The sequence below is a fragment of the Camponotus vicinus genome, unplaced genomic scaffold (genome assembly GCF_025532165.1).
Source record: "Camponotus vicinus isolate PSW18456_S1 unplaced genomic scaffold, iyCamVici1.0 SCAF_3, whole genome shotgun sequence".
Classification (NCBI taxonomy): domain Eukaryota; kingdom Metazoa; phylum Arthropoda; class Insecta; order Hymenoptera; family Formicidae; genus Camponotus; species Camponotus vicinus.
In genome coordinates, this window is record NW_028141967.1 from 13,048,116 (window position 1) to 13,063,701 (window position 15,586).

A 15,586-nucleotide genomic window follows, 5' to 3' on the forward strand; every position below is an offset into this window, starting at 1 on the left:
GATACGAGAACTAACTCGCGACCTTCTTCAATTCGGAGTAAGAAGGTCCCCTCGCGTACCCGAAAATTTCAGATTCCATTTTCGTATGACATTGTAAGCTGTCATCGCGGAATTTCTAGAATTTTCACGCGATAAATCTCGTCCGAGCGTGGAGTACCGCGGGAGCTAGAAAGTGCGCGAGGTCTCGCCTGATCCATCGGACTATCAGGTCGGGCCATCGCATCCGTAGGAATCTCCAAAAGCTCCTCGTCCGACATCTCGTCCGTATTAAATTTTTGATCTTTACGCACGCGACGCTGCAAACGCGCGGTCTGAATTGAATAACTTCCCTCGATAGAAAGTCTACGTCGCTGTAATTCCTCAATTAATTGTTCGCGATTTAATACAAAAATCCAATCGTCCTCTGGATCTACTTGACTTATACGAATATTAAGGAAAAATCAAAAACAAGATAAATAATATCGACCTCAACCGAACGTGGCAAGATTATCGCGACTGTTAAACGTCGACAGCTCAAGAACACGAGACAAAGACGTTATTGTCGAAATGATCGAAATATCGACAACAGACACGAAAAGATTAACGAAAAAAAATATTAATCCCCTTGTAACTCGATAGTCCTCGCAAAAGTCTTATTTGAGCTGTTTGATGGTAATATTATTTGCGCACAGCCGTTATATTCAAAAGCGACGTTATTATTCTTCGTATTATTTAGCAGTTATTATATCGTCCTTCGACCTTGTTTTTCAGGTCCACGAATATTTACCAAATTTCAAAACAGCGAGATGTACGTTGAAATCCTTCTCGAAATTTCCCTTAAACGAACGCGTTAACGATAATATTCACGAGACGAAATAAATTATTAAATGAAACGAAAGTACGACAACCACAGAAAACAATAGAATTTTCGCCAAAAGTAATTGCCACAAAAGATAAAACAATTCGCAAAATAATTCACCTCGTATTTGCTCCTTAATTAAATTTTTCCACGCTTGGCCTTTTTTTCTTATCAATGCGTGGTCCCACGTTGGACGCCAAATTTTTGCGACGTAATATTTTTTTACAATCTTCGGGTGTATATATATATATACAGGGTGAGCCATTTTAATTAACGCACGCAATTATTTCGGAAACAAAGCATTTTAGAGAAAAATGTTTCAGACAAAAGTTTTATGGTTTCGAGGGGGTCATAAGATGGTATCATTGGTTTGACACTGAAGAGTCATTTGAAGGTCACGTGAAGGTCACTTCAATTTTTTTAAATAGAACACCCTATATATTTTTGCACACTCTTGTAGCTTATCTCGAGAGCTTTCCAAAACACTATAATTAAGTACCTTTTCGTTAAGTACTTTTTGAGTTATGAGGCTTGAAATAATTTCTTAATTTTACATAAACCGTAAAATATCTTGTAAAATATTCATTTTTCGATTATCTTATCTTAATACTTTTATGTACAAAATAATGAGAGGAATCAATTGGTGTAAAGAAAACACATAGTTGTTTTTAAGAAAAAATATGGAATTGTTAATTGCAAATTATATATTTTTTCTTCAAAACAACTATGTGTTTTCTTTACACCAGTTGATTCCTCTCATTATTTTGTACGTAAAAGTATTAAGGTAAGATAATCGAAAAATGAATATTTTACAAGATATTTTACGGTTTATGTAGAATTAAGAAATTATTTCAAGCCTCATAACTCAAAAAGTACTTAACGAAAAGGTACTTAATTATAGTGTTTTGGAAAGTTCTCGAGATAAGCTACAAGAATATGCAATGACAAATAGTAGATTCCATTTAAGAAATTGAAGGTGACCTTCATGTGACTTTCAAATAACTCTTCAAGGTCAAACCAATGATATCATCTTATGGCCCCCTCGAAACCATAAAACTTTTGTCTGAAACATTTTTCTCTAAAATGCTTTGTTTCCGAAATAATTGCGTGCGTTAATTAAAATGGCTCACCCTGTATATATATATATATATATGTATGTGTATATGTATATAATTGTTATTAAGTATAATTAAATTGGCATAGTTGAAATAAAATGATACGACAGAAAATGTGTGAAACGATATACACATATATGTGTATCGATATATACACATTTTTCATTTTATTTTATCTATGGGAATTTATTATAATTATTAGGTGTATAACTAAGTTCCCGCCGCTCATAATTAAATGGCTCCAGCTGCAAATGTAGTGAAGTTAGGCATTTGTCAATAAAATTGAGTGCGCAAATATTCATTTTTTGTGAGATATTTTTTGAATCGATTTAAAATGAAACGTGATAAGTTGTTTTTTCGACATATACTTCTTCACTGCTTTAATTTAAATAAAACTGCAGCTGAAGCTCATCGATTGATTTCTGAAACAGTCACGGCTGACCGCTACCAACAACAATTATACTGATTGAATGATGAATTGATGCGAAAAAGGCTAGTAATCGACGTAAAGTGATTCTTTTGCATGACAACGCGCGACCTCATGTTGCAAGAATCGTAAAAGAAACACTATTGGAGCTCTAATGCGAAGTTCTCCCGCACCCGCCTATTCTCCAGACTTGGCCCCATCGGATTATCACCTTTTCCTATCAATGCAACACGTGCTCGCCGATACACATTTCTCCAATTACGAAGAAATCCAAAAATGCATCGATCAACAGATTGCTTAAAAAAACTCCCTTGTTAAGCTGGCACCCCCACTTCAAAAAATTAAAATAAAACTTATGTCAAAATTAAGTGTTATTTAGGTGCTAATTTGGTGCTCTAATCCTGATTTTAGTGCTCGAACCGTTTAGCAGGAAATCGCGATTTAAAGTGGGGGTGCTAGCTTTATGAAAGCTAGCACCCCCACTATTAAATACAGGCATAAAATTTAAAAGTAAGTATATCAAAATTAAGTGCTTTTTAAGTGCTTTCAAGAGCAATTAACAAAAATTAGTTATTTATTATAATTTAGAAGATATCAGCTAATAAAAATAAAAATCGAAAAACAGAAATCACAAATATGTCAAAATTAAGTGCTATTTAGGTGCTAATTTGGTGCTCTAATCCTGATTTTAGTGCTCGAACCGTTTAGCAGGAAATCGCGATTTAAAGTGGGGGTGCTAGCTTTATGAAAGCTAGCACCCCCACTATTAAATAACAGGCATAAAATTTAAAAGTAAGTATATCAAAATTAAGTGCTTTTTAAGTGCTTTCAAGAGCAATTAACAAAAATTAGTTATTTATTATAATTTAGAAGATATCAGCTAATAAAAATGAAAATCGAAAAACAGAAATCACAAATATGTCAAAATTAAGTGCTATTTAGGTGCTAATTTGGTGCTCTAATCCTGATTTTAGTGCTCGAATCGTTTAGCAGGAAATCGCGATTTAAAGTGGAGGTGCTAGCTTTATGAAAGCTAGCACCCCCATTATTAAATACAGGCATAAAATTTAAAAGTAAGTATATCAAAATTAAGTGCTTTTTAAGTGCTTTCAAGAGCAATTAACAAAAATTAGTTATTTATTATAATTTATTATTATATATAAATCAATATAATTTGTATCAATATAAATTTTTGTATCATGTTTTACCGTACATAATACAGAATTATATAAGTGCAGGGGCTCTATAATATCATTGTGATTCATATATTATTCTGTCATTTCTACTTCTTATGCTATTGTAGATTTTTGGCACATTTTATTATTTATTACGGTATTTTTTACAATAGTATCTTGTATTAATCTACAATAATGTTTACCGCAGCGTCTATTTCCTTGTGCATTTTATTATTGTGCTTAATTCCTCTTTATCCAAATTATTACATTTGATAGAATCACATTTACATATGTATTATTTGCATAATTTGATTGTCCATTCCTGGTTTGTGGTTTTTAAACTTAATGCGACATAAAAGATTAGTGGTTTTCTAAATTTTCTGACACAATTCGTGCTGCCATATATCTGATTTGATATCAAAAGAAAAACTGCTTTATTTTTTATGTTTATTCGTTCTTTGATATTTCTAATGAATTATCAAAGCTTCGAAATCATTTTGAAATCATAGTGAAAATAATTTCTTTACGGTATTCTAATATGTGCTCATAAGATTAATCACAGATTGCTACAGATTTATTAATAGATAATTTATTATTTGAAATATTTTTTAAAGTATTGTTTTCTTCATCTTTCATGATATCACTTGCATCTTGTTTGATAGGAGGAAAATAACTTATTAATTTGTCACGAATATTATGCTTATTATATACAACAAATGTATATAGGATAATCACTAGGATAAAATAATAGTGATAATAGTAATGTTAACTAACGTGATCAAGCAGTGGTAGGTCGCGAGTACACGTATATACCGATAAAATCTTATCTTTCAGTGTCGGTTCATTGAAGGATTCGGGTGTCGTATGATTCCCTCGAACGTTACTTGTTAAATTCACTTGTTTTTTCGTGCGCGCAATCGCTGGTCGTCGTCAGTCGTCAGTTGATGTAGAACGCGAGTAAAGAACAATAGTATATATCGATATTGAGATTGTGATAGCGTTTACTGAAGTTAAGTTGCATTATATTCGTATTGTATTAAGTTAAAATCATTCTTAATTATGTCTAAACGCGGAAGACCACTCATAATAGATAAAAGTAAAGTAATCGAATTACTAATAAAATATAAAAATGATGTCATATTAGATGATGGCAGAATTAAATCAAAATGTGATAAAATATGGTGTACATTATCAAAAGAAATAAATGACGTTATGACACCGAATGCTTTGTATACATATGTTGTATGTAATAAGCATAATGTTCATGATAAATTAATGAGTTCTTTTCCTTCTGCTGAGCAAGATGAAAGTGATATCATGAAAGATGAAGAAAACAGTACTTCAAAAAATACTTCAAAAAATGAATCATCTATTAATGAATCTGTAGCAACCTGTGACGAATCTTATGAACGCATATTAGAATCACGTCAAGAAACTATTTTTACTATAAATATACCAAAAAGTGATTTCGAAGCTTTAATAATTCATAAGAAATATCAAAGAACGGAACATAAAAGAAGAATAATACGGCATCATACAGTTTTGCAACCAGGTATGTGGCAGCACGTATTTTGTCAAAAAATTTGGGAAGCCACTAAACTTTCTTGTGGCTTTAATTTTAAAAACCACAAATTGACCAGAGATGGACAATCAGGTTATGCAAATGGCACATGGTAAATGTGGTTCTACCATCAAATAAAATTAATAATAAGGAAGAATTAAGCACAATAATAAAATGCAGATTCACCGAAGGAAATGGATGCTGTGGTAAACGTTACCTTCGTAGACCAATACGAGACGCTGTCGTAGAAAATATGCGTGGAAAATCTGCAATGGCATACAGAGCAGAAATGGCAGAACAATATATGGATCACAATAATATTATAGAGCCCCCGCACTTATACAATTCTGAAGTGTTACGTACGGCAAAACATGAGATAACATAAAAAAATTATATTGATAAAGATCCCGTAAAAGCTTTATATATAATGCAATTTGATAAATTAAGAGGAATTATACATAACATCGGATTACATCCATTTTTTGTACATTATTGGGGAAATTACCAATTAGATGTTTACCGAACATACGCAGTTTCAGAACCAGCATGTGTATTCATCGATGCAACAGGAAGCATAATTTAAAAAATTCGAAAACCGGACAATTCAAATTCCAAGCATATATTTTTATATAATTGCGTTATAAATTATGACCAAAATGGACTTTTCCCTGTGACACAAATGCTAACAGAAAGCCATACGACAAATTCCATTCAATTTTGGTTGATTGAATGGATACGAACAGGTGCACCTCGTCCTCGGGAAGTCGTTTGTGATTTCTTCATAGCTCTTTTAACAGCAACTGTCTGTAGTTTTACTGAATATTTGACGATTGAACAATATGCCGATGCCTGCAGGAATGTAAATGTACCGGACTGTTATATTCGTATCGACGTAGCACATTTTATAAAAATTTACGCAAATTTCTTGAAAGATGTACGACTTCGTATCAAGCATTTTTATATGTCTTTATTAGGGCAATTAATTTTATGCCAAAATGAGGAAAAAGCAAAAATGATTTTGACTTCGATTTTAGTGATTGCGTATAGCGAAACGGAAGGTGTAACACAAAATGGTACATTAACAATTTGTGAAGAGCATAAAATAAAAGTAAAGTCTCTCATGTCCTCAATGACATTGGAAGAAGAAAATTTATTGTAAAAAACAAAGGATAACGTTTATGATGAAGAACATGATAATAATCAGGTAAATAAATGGACAGAATGGGCTAAAAGGATTAAAAATGATGTTGAAGAAAAAATAAATATCATAGAAGGAGATCGTGAAAATGCGCATTATTTACCACAATTCGCGAATAAAATATTGAAACATATCAAGTTTTTACCTTTGTAGTCATCTATCTGTCGCGACAAATTCGGATATAGACGAATTCCAGCAAGCAGCGCATCAGTAGGAGATTTTAATATAGTAAAAAATATACTTCTTAAAAATGAAGAAACACCTATGCGAGTCGACGAATTTGTGTTGAAGCATGTAAACTTTTTAAGTGGTCGTATCAAACTTGCAAAAGTTCAGTCAAATCTATCGGATACAATAGAAGAATCACACACGGAAATAAGCGAAGCTGAAACTGAACCTAATATTATAATGAAAATTGTATCAAGCATTACGAATACAAGTCCAGTAACGGAAGAATCACACACGGAAATAAGTGAAACTGAAAATGAATCTAATATTAAAATAAAAACTGCATCAAGCGTCACGAATACGTGTCCAGTATGTGCAAATGGAGACGAACCCACTGGTGCACATAAATGTTATATTTGTAATAAAGCTGTGCATGCGATAGATGGATGTTCCGCGCCTGTAAGTGAAGAAGGATATGGGCAAGAATGAATATGCCAAAACTGCGGTAATAATAATATCGCAAATGATGTATTACTAACAAGAGTAATCGAAAATTGGCGTGGATTGGCCACAAAGAAAAAACGAATAAATAAATATCTACAAGCAAACGATGTGGAGGATTACCAATTTTTAAACAATGACAAAATAACAAAAATGCCAATAATAAAAAACGGAGGCAACATTTTGATTAAAGCAGCAAAATTAGGACATAACAAAATTTCTTTAACCAATACTTGCGCCTTCGATAGTATATTACAATTATTTATTGCAGCATACTTTGACAAAAATGAAATTAAAAATTTTATATCGTCGCAAGAATCAAATACATTTTTCAAATTAGTATTAGACATAACAACGCATGGAATTAGACAACAGTCATACAAACTGAGGGCACAAATTTTAAAGGAAATTTTTGCTAATAAGATATTATCAAATACTTGCATTTTGATAGATTGTACAGTAAATGTTAGATTTTTATGTAATAAATTATTTGCATTTCTTTAAAGAAATATCGAGATGTTCCAATGACTGTTTAAAAAGAGAGTTTTTCTACTTTTACATGCAAATATTAAATTTTTAATGCAGCAAGGTTATGAATCAATGGAAAATAATATAATAATACAAGGCATACGACATTGCTGCCAAAAAATTGCAATGGTTTAGAAACAACGTTTTCACATACAGGGTGATTCAAAATAACCCTATTGTCCGTGAAATGACACATTCTTGAGTCAATTCTAAGACGATTTTTCCTTTGGCAAAATTTCGTCCGACGCTTAGTTTTTGAATTCTTAAAGGAAGTAATTAACTTATAACGGGTCGGATACAAGAGGCAGGCAAGGGTGGCGCGATTCACCGTCAGACGCAGGTGCTTACGCGGGGCGCCTGTTGCGATTATCTGATCGCTACATACACACACATGCGAATACATACGTTCTCATTCTTTCTCTCTCTCCCTCTCTCTCTCTGCCTCTCTCTCTCTCCCTCCCTCACTCTCTCTCTCTCATTTGCTTACTCACTTGAAGTTATTATTACTTAAATTATTCTTTACTTTTTATTATTATACATTTCCACTTTAATTATTATTTTTTTATATTGTAGATTTTTTTTACGAGAGAGGGGAAAATGCATTTTATGCATACTCACAGGCCGATCCGGTGAGTTATGTGGGACTCGAGTACCAAGTCGAATTAACAACTCGATATTCCCTACCCACTAAAAACCCCTCTCTTTCGCGAATTTTCTCTAACACTGTTTATTTGACATCCCGAAATCTGTTTTCACACAACACCAAAGAATAGTTATTATTACCTTGTTCGATGCATTGCTAACTTCTTGAGAAATGAATTTTCCGACAAATCGTACTTTCACTCAAATTGAACGTAGATATCACGTTCTAAGAGACAGAGATCCACTCTAAATAATTAATCGAAAGTTCTTTTTTCTTTTATAAACTGTATTCTTTTATAAACTTCAACATAATCACATTCATTCACTCACTCGATAAGATGAGAAATTTACCAATGACTCTATCACTAATCACTATCAATCACTGTTGGCAATTAAAAACCACTCGATTAAAGAGACACACGCGCACATACGTTATTACACGACGCGAAATGGTGGAAATACGAGATGCTGCAGCGAATCGTCGAGCGGTTTAATCGCACGCTCAAGAACGACATGTGGAAACTGTTTACGCTCAATAGATATTATAAATAAAAAGACTCGTATTAGATACAACGCGCGAAAGCATCGAAGTATCGGCGATCCATCGACATTACTTCCGCGAACGCTGGAAAGTCCTGCACAAAAATATTATTCAGTTCAAATAGATGCCCTAAATAAATATCCAATTCATGATCTAAAAAAATTTTGTTGGGGTAAAGAAAATTTTTCCTTATTCTAACGCACGTTACGTAGAACTGGCAGAACTTTTACACTTTATTCTTAGCAGCTCATACGCACGTTAAAGAGCATTGATATTTTCTTGGCAAATGTAATACATATGTATTTTGAGCATTTTTACAAAATTTTTTTGTAATTTTGTAATTATGGCTGATTATCCGCCAAACGAAATAGTCGACATAATTCGTATTTTGGGTGAAACTGGAAATAATTATAGCGCAGCGGAAAGACTGTATGCTGAAAGGTATCCCGTCAAAGGTAACAAACGTCATCCGTGTAGAAAAACCATAAGAAAACTCACCGAGAGAGCACAACAGGGAAGTTTAAAAAGAATACGGCAAAAATCGGGGCCAAATGCAGAAAAATCATTGGTTGTCTTGGATGCAGCTGTATTGAATCCCCAAATTTCCACCAGACAAATTGAGAGACAACACGGCATATCAAAATCGACAGCAAATCGAATACTTAAAATAAATAGATTCCACCCGTATCATATCCATCTAACCCATCAATTAGAACCGAGGGATTTTGAGCGACGCTTGCAATTTTATAACTGGGCCTTGAATCAAATTCAAAGAAACCCACATTTTATCGCAGAGATGCTCTTTTCTGATGAAGCCACGTTCGGTAACAGAGGGGGCGTTAATAGACATAATTCTCATTATTATTCCGATCAAAACCCTCATTGGCAAAGAAGCCAAGAATTTCAAAGACAATGGTCTATTAACGTTTGGGCAGGTATTCTTGGAAATAATATCATAGGTCCATACTTTTTTGAACAGCATCTAAACGCGCAAAACTATTTTACATTTCTCCAGAATGATCTGCCCAACCTTTTGAGACATATCAATAATGACTTGCTCAACCGAATGTGGTTTCAGCAGGATGGAGCACCAGCTCACAGGTCCCGAAACGTTACTAATTTTTTAAACAATAGATTCCCAAACAGATGGATTGGAATGGGTAGTCGGACTCACGAATGGCCACCAAGATCACCTGATTTAACCCCTCTCGATTTTTACTTTTGGGGGTACATAAAACAAAAAGTTTATTCGGAAGAGCCTACAACAGCAGAAAACATGAAAGAGCGTATTCGAGAGGCATGTACAAACATAAACGCAGATCCTTGAAAACGTGCGGAATGATTTTCGCCGTAGGTTAAACATTTGTATCCAAGTGAATAGCGGTCTTTTCGAACATCTACAATAATTGTACACATGCCCCGATCTTGTCTTGACCGGCCGGGTCGTCTCCCAATCTTGCCTTGACTGGCCGGGTCGTCTCCCGATCTTGCCTTGACCGGCTAGGTCGTGCCCTGATCTTGCTTTATAACTTAAAATGTACTTAACAAAAAAGTACTTAATTATAGTGTTTTGGAAAGCTCTCGAAATAAGCTACAAGAATATGCAATAGAAAGTAAGGGGTTTCATTTAAAAAATTGAAGGTGACCTTTACGTGACCTTGAAGCAACTATTCAAGGTCAAACTAATGACACCACCTTATGTCCCCCTTGAAACCATACAACTTTTGTCTGAAACATCTTTTTCTAAAATTAAAAATAAGAAAGTTATTTGGGGTGGGACATTAAAATGGGACACCCTGTATATGTTCATTTCAACAACAGGTCCGAACTGCCCACCCGTTTCTTGTAAAACAATAAATAAAGGCGACTTGAATAATCCACTAGCTGATACAATCGGTTGTATCGTATAGCTGTGTGTTAATGAATTCTTCGATTGTGTTAAACATTCAACTTTTGCTGTTCCTTTAAAACATAATGTTCGTCCTGCATGTGATTCATAATTAAAACCAGACTGATCTGAATTATGAACATTGTCAGCTCCTAATAATGAGATTTGCTCCCTAATTTTGGATACAAAATGATTTGCTTCTTGTACTAAATCACCTTTCTTTGATAAGAGCGTTTGGGTAGTGAATTTATTAATTTTTCTGGATTCCGTGTTTTATTTTAAAATTGTGAATCCACTTTGATGAAGCCGTGAAAAGTTCTCGAGGTAGTTTAACTTCATTTCTTGCATTTAAAGCCCATCTCTTAATATCAATATCATGAATTGGTATTGACTTCAAATGTGCATTTTGAAACTGTTTCATGACATATTTGCTAATTTCCAATAATTTTTTATTTCTTGTGCCACCTTCTTTCACTTGCATTTTCTATCTATATAACATCGTAATATTCTGAATTTTTTTAAATTTACTTCGTACACTTTCAAATTTTAAATTTCCCGTTTTACCAGAATGCCAATATTGAACAGCTTTTTCTTTATATTCAAAATCTATCATGGTTTTAACTTTTTTATTATCATTAATAATATCGTTATAATCATCATGAAAATCTTCTTCAATTGCATGAGTTTCAGGAAGCGCAGTATTATCTTCGCAACATAAAGTGGTATAACTTTCAAACGTCAAGGCAGAATCAATGGAGTCTTTAATTATATTCTCCAACTGTGACGCAAAAGCTCTCTCATCATCATTAATAGCTGAATCAATATTATATTGTGGATAATTAAAAGCTTCTTGTAACAATTTTAAAATATTTCTTACATTCATCGTCATTTTTGTGTATACGTATTCGGCAAAAATACGTAATTGATGAGCTTAAGGTGTTATTGATTTTTAAATTAATTTAATCAAGATTAGAGCACCGTTGAAACTCTTAACGACGTCCGTATCGTCCGAGAAACTTTCTTCTTTGAATGGACTGCAGAATGTGAATGTAAATGTGAGTGTGAATGTGAATATGAATATGAAACAATATTTACTCAATTTTATAAATATTTTTCTAAATAAGCGATTGCAGAATTGGATGAATAGGTGACTGATGAAATGTACAATAACATTAGCGAATGATCCGAACATCTATAAGAATGAATATTACTATGAAAAAAAATGCATCGACATTTGAAAAGTTGACTGAAGAATCGAACGAATGAAATGACTAACAATAAATCTACAACTAAACTACTCAACAATGAGTTGATAAACCGGTTAACAAAGACCCAAAGACACACGACCAAACATGCTACGAAAAGACCCATCGTAGGTCCAAGAAGAGGGTAATTAGCTTAAGGTAATTAGCTTAGGGCCGCGGTCCTGGTTTCTAGCTCTTATTAAGGGTAGGTTTTCCTTCACCCCCTTATAGAATTGAAGGGTTGATCAGACTAACTTGTAAATATTAATTAATTTGACGATAAATGAAACTGTTTACCATTACTTCGGGATAAATTTAAATGTTACGTAAGAAATTCGATGAAAGGGTAGTTACCCTTTAAAACTAATTTTCTAAAAAAATCCCCAAACAGGTCAATTTTGTTTTGGATGTAAGTGTAACATATATTTTTTTCAAAATTTTTGGATAAAATTTGCAATTTTCCGGGCATTTTTTTAAATTTTCGTTTTAAATACAGGGGTAGTTTACCCCCTAAAAATGATTGAATCGAGTCGAAAATTTTTCATTTTTCATATCTCTTGGTGATGCAACTACTTTATTTGGTTCGGGCCGAAAATACTAAATCCTTATATACAAAACAATTAAATCGACCCCAGACACCCCTTCATTCAAAGGGGTGTTTCACTCCCTAAATATGTTTCTCCGCCGATAAAAAAAATACGTATGTCTTATTTTTACGTCTACTATAACATATTCAAAAATTATCAAAATCGGCGATTTACATTTGGGTAGTGTTACTTGTTAAACATTATTGGGAATAAAGAAATAGGCCTATATGAATTCCTAACATTAGCATCTTTTCCTGGCTTACGAATCATAATGATTTCTGCCACTTTCCATTTTCGCGATGCGTATTTTAATCTAAGGGCAGTATTAATAATATGTAGGAGTTTTAATACGGTTTTCTCGCGTAATTCCTTGAGAATGCGTCCAGTGATCAAATCATATACGGGAGCCTTCTTGATGTTTATATTGTCATTAATAACTTTTCTAAGTTCTTTGAGCGAAACTAGGCTGATTTCCACACTGTCCGATCTTGGTACAATATTTTCATCAGCCGATTGTCTAGAGAGAGGTTTAAATGTTTCTTGCAGATGATCCGCAAATAGCTCAATCTTTTCTTGATCACTTCTCGCCCAATTATTATTATCTTTACGAATAGACTGTATCTTACGTCTTTTGAGCCCTTTTGTGACTTTCCAAAGCGAGTAGTCCGAGTTTTTATCAGCAATTAATCCTTCCAAATAATTACTAATTGTTTGATTTTTTATTTCCGCAATTCGTGCATTAAGTTGATTACTTGATCTATTCAGCACCGTTTTATCTTATGGGGCACGGCTCAGCTGCCATTTCTTGCGTGCACTCCTCTTCTCCTTGATCAGTTGTCGTACTTAGAGCGGGTAATTAATACTTGTTTTGATTAATTTGCCCTCGGCAGGGGGAGTGTTGTTCCCCGCTACTTGTTGTATGTTAGTTATTAAGAAGTCAACTTCAATTTTTAATTGATCAGTCATTTTTAGTGGAACTTCCAATTCAATGTGGCTGTCGAGCTCAGATTTAAATCCATCCCAGTTAGTTTTGTGGCTAGTTAAACTAGACGGTGCTTCCTTTAAAATTGTCGTCTCACTTATGGTTAAAATGACAGGCGTGTGGTCCGAGGATAGGTCACTGCAGCCATCCACCTTTATGTAATTATCTGATAGTTCTTTAACTACAAAAAAGTCAATGAGATCTGGGACTTTATTGAGATCTGTCCGTCAGTAAGTTGGCTTTACAGTCGAATGGAAGTCACAGTTAGCTTCGAAACCAGCATTGAGAAGCGATTTACCTTTGGGAGAGTTCAGCCTAGAACCCTAGTAAGTAAAGATAGGGATGTATATGGGAGGAGGTCGGACGTGTCTTTACGCCCATTTGATCAACGAGCGACAGAATCCATCCGTGGCAACGGCATTGACGCATATCCTGTGGAGAGAGCATTCACACATTTTTCAGCCTAACGAATAATTGCTAGAAAACAATATTCGCAGACTAGAAAAATATGTGAGGCGCAAGTGGCTGGATCGGGAATCGAACCCGATTCTTTCGCTTTCCGGGCAACTGCTCTAGACCATTGAGCTATCCAGACCTCACACCTAATGCTGCTTTTTAACACAGTGATATGCGACTCCAGAGCGATGTTGGTATCTTGCTCGATGGATGCAATGCCGATTGCCATGGAGGATCCTTGAAAAGGTCGCTCGCTGACCAAATAAGTGCCGGTGGAGGTATTCGCGTACATGCTGGCTTCCGACTGGCCTTCCGTATAAAACGGCACCGACGAGCACAACGCCGTAGAGTGACCACATCCCCCAAGATCCCTCTAGTATATACTAAAATCCCCACTGTACCAAATAGCAGTGGCGGATGGACCCTAAGATAGGGCCGGGGCAGGCCTCCAGTAAAGATAGGGATGTATGTGGGAGGAGGTCGGACGTGTCTTTACGCCCATTTGATCAACGAACGACAGAATCCATCCGTGGCAACGGCATTGACGCATATCCTGTGGAGAGAGCATTCACACATTTTTCAGCCTAACGAATAATTGCTAGAAAACAATATTCGCAGACTAGAAAAATATGTGTTTAAAGTATGTAAAGTATGTTTCGCGTTAAAGTCACCCCCCAATAATAAAGTTATTGCTGAAGGAGTTAAACAATTCCAAATAGTCGCTTTTCTAAAGTTTATACCGCGGGGGGGGGGTAGATGTTAACTTCCGTATTTTTTGTTTTCACTCGAACAGTAGTCGCCTGCACTGCTTCCAGTTCAATTTTTAAATCTTCAGTATGCTGAATTGAATCCTTGATTATTACAGTAGTTTCTCCTCTAGTTGTGTTAAAAGAATGAATGGAGTTGTAATTTGTATGTCCGCGTATTTTAATATAAGATTGTCTGGTAAAATGTGTTTCCGATATTAGATAGATATCTATTTTCTCATTCTATAGAAAAGCTTCCAGTTCATGTTTTTTGTGTAAGAGCCCGTTGGCATTCCAAGCTGCAATTCTTAGACAATTTATCATTTTTTCTTTCTAGCTGCGCCGTTATTTTTAATAATATTCTCCAGTCTGTTCTCCATCCTTTGCAGTTTATCGAATATTATTTTATTTGTCGCAATTTGCTCGCCCAGTTTGTTGAGGATAAGTACTAGAATTTCCGAATTATCAGGGCCTGATTATTTTTGTTATCGACCTTTAATGCTTGTGCAAAGGTTTTATGGTTAGGAGTAGATTGATTATTTTCTTTTCCTATTTCATTTATTTTGCTGAACGGCTTATTGTTTGCTAATGGTTGAGTTCTCAGCTTTTGTGGTTTCATGAGTTGGTTTCGTCGTTTTTGGAGTTCTTTCGCTACTTCACATCCTCTATAATTTGCTGGGTGCGATCTTTTGCAATTTATGCATTTTGGAGCAGATTGTCTGCTTTTATTGCAATTTACAGTAAGATATTTTTCGACACATTTGACGAAACGCGGTTCTTTCCGACAGTAGGTTTGCATATGATTGTAGCTTTGGCATCTTTTGCATTTATCATCCTAGATATCATCCTAGAGTTCCTCCTAAGTGGTTCGATTTTAACCACTATATTGAGAATTGTTTTAAGCTCATAGATTTTTTCACATTTTGCTGGTTTTCGAACGTTAACATGAAGAATGGAAGACCACGTTTGGTAACTGTTCGCCTAGATCA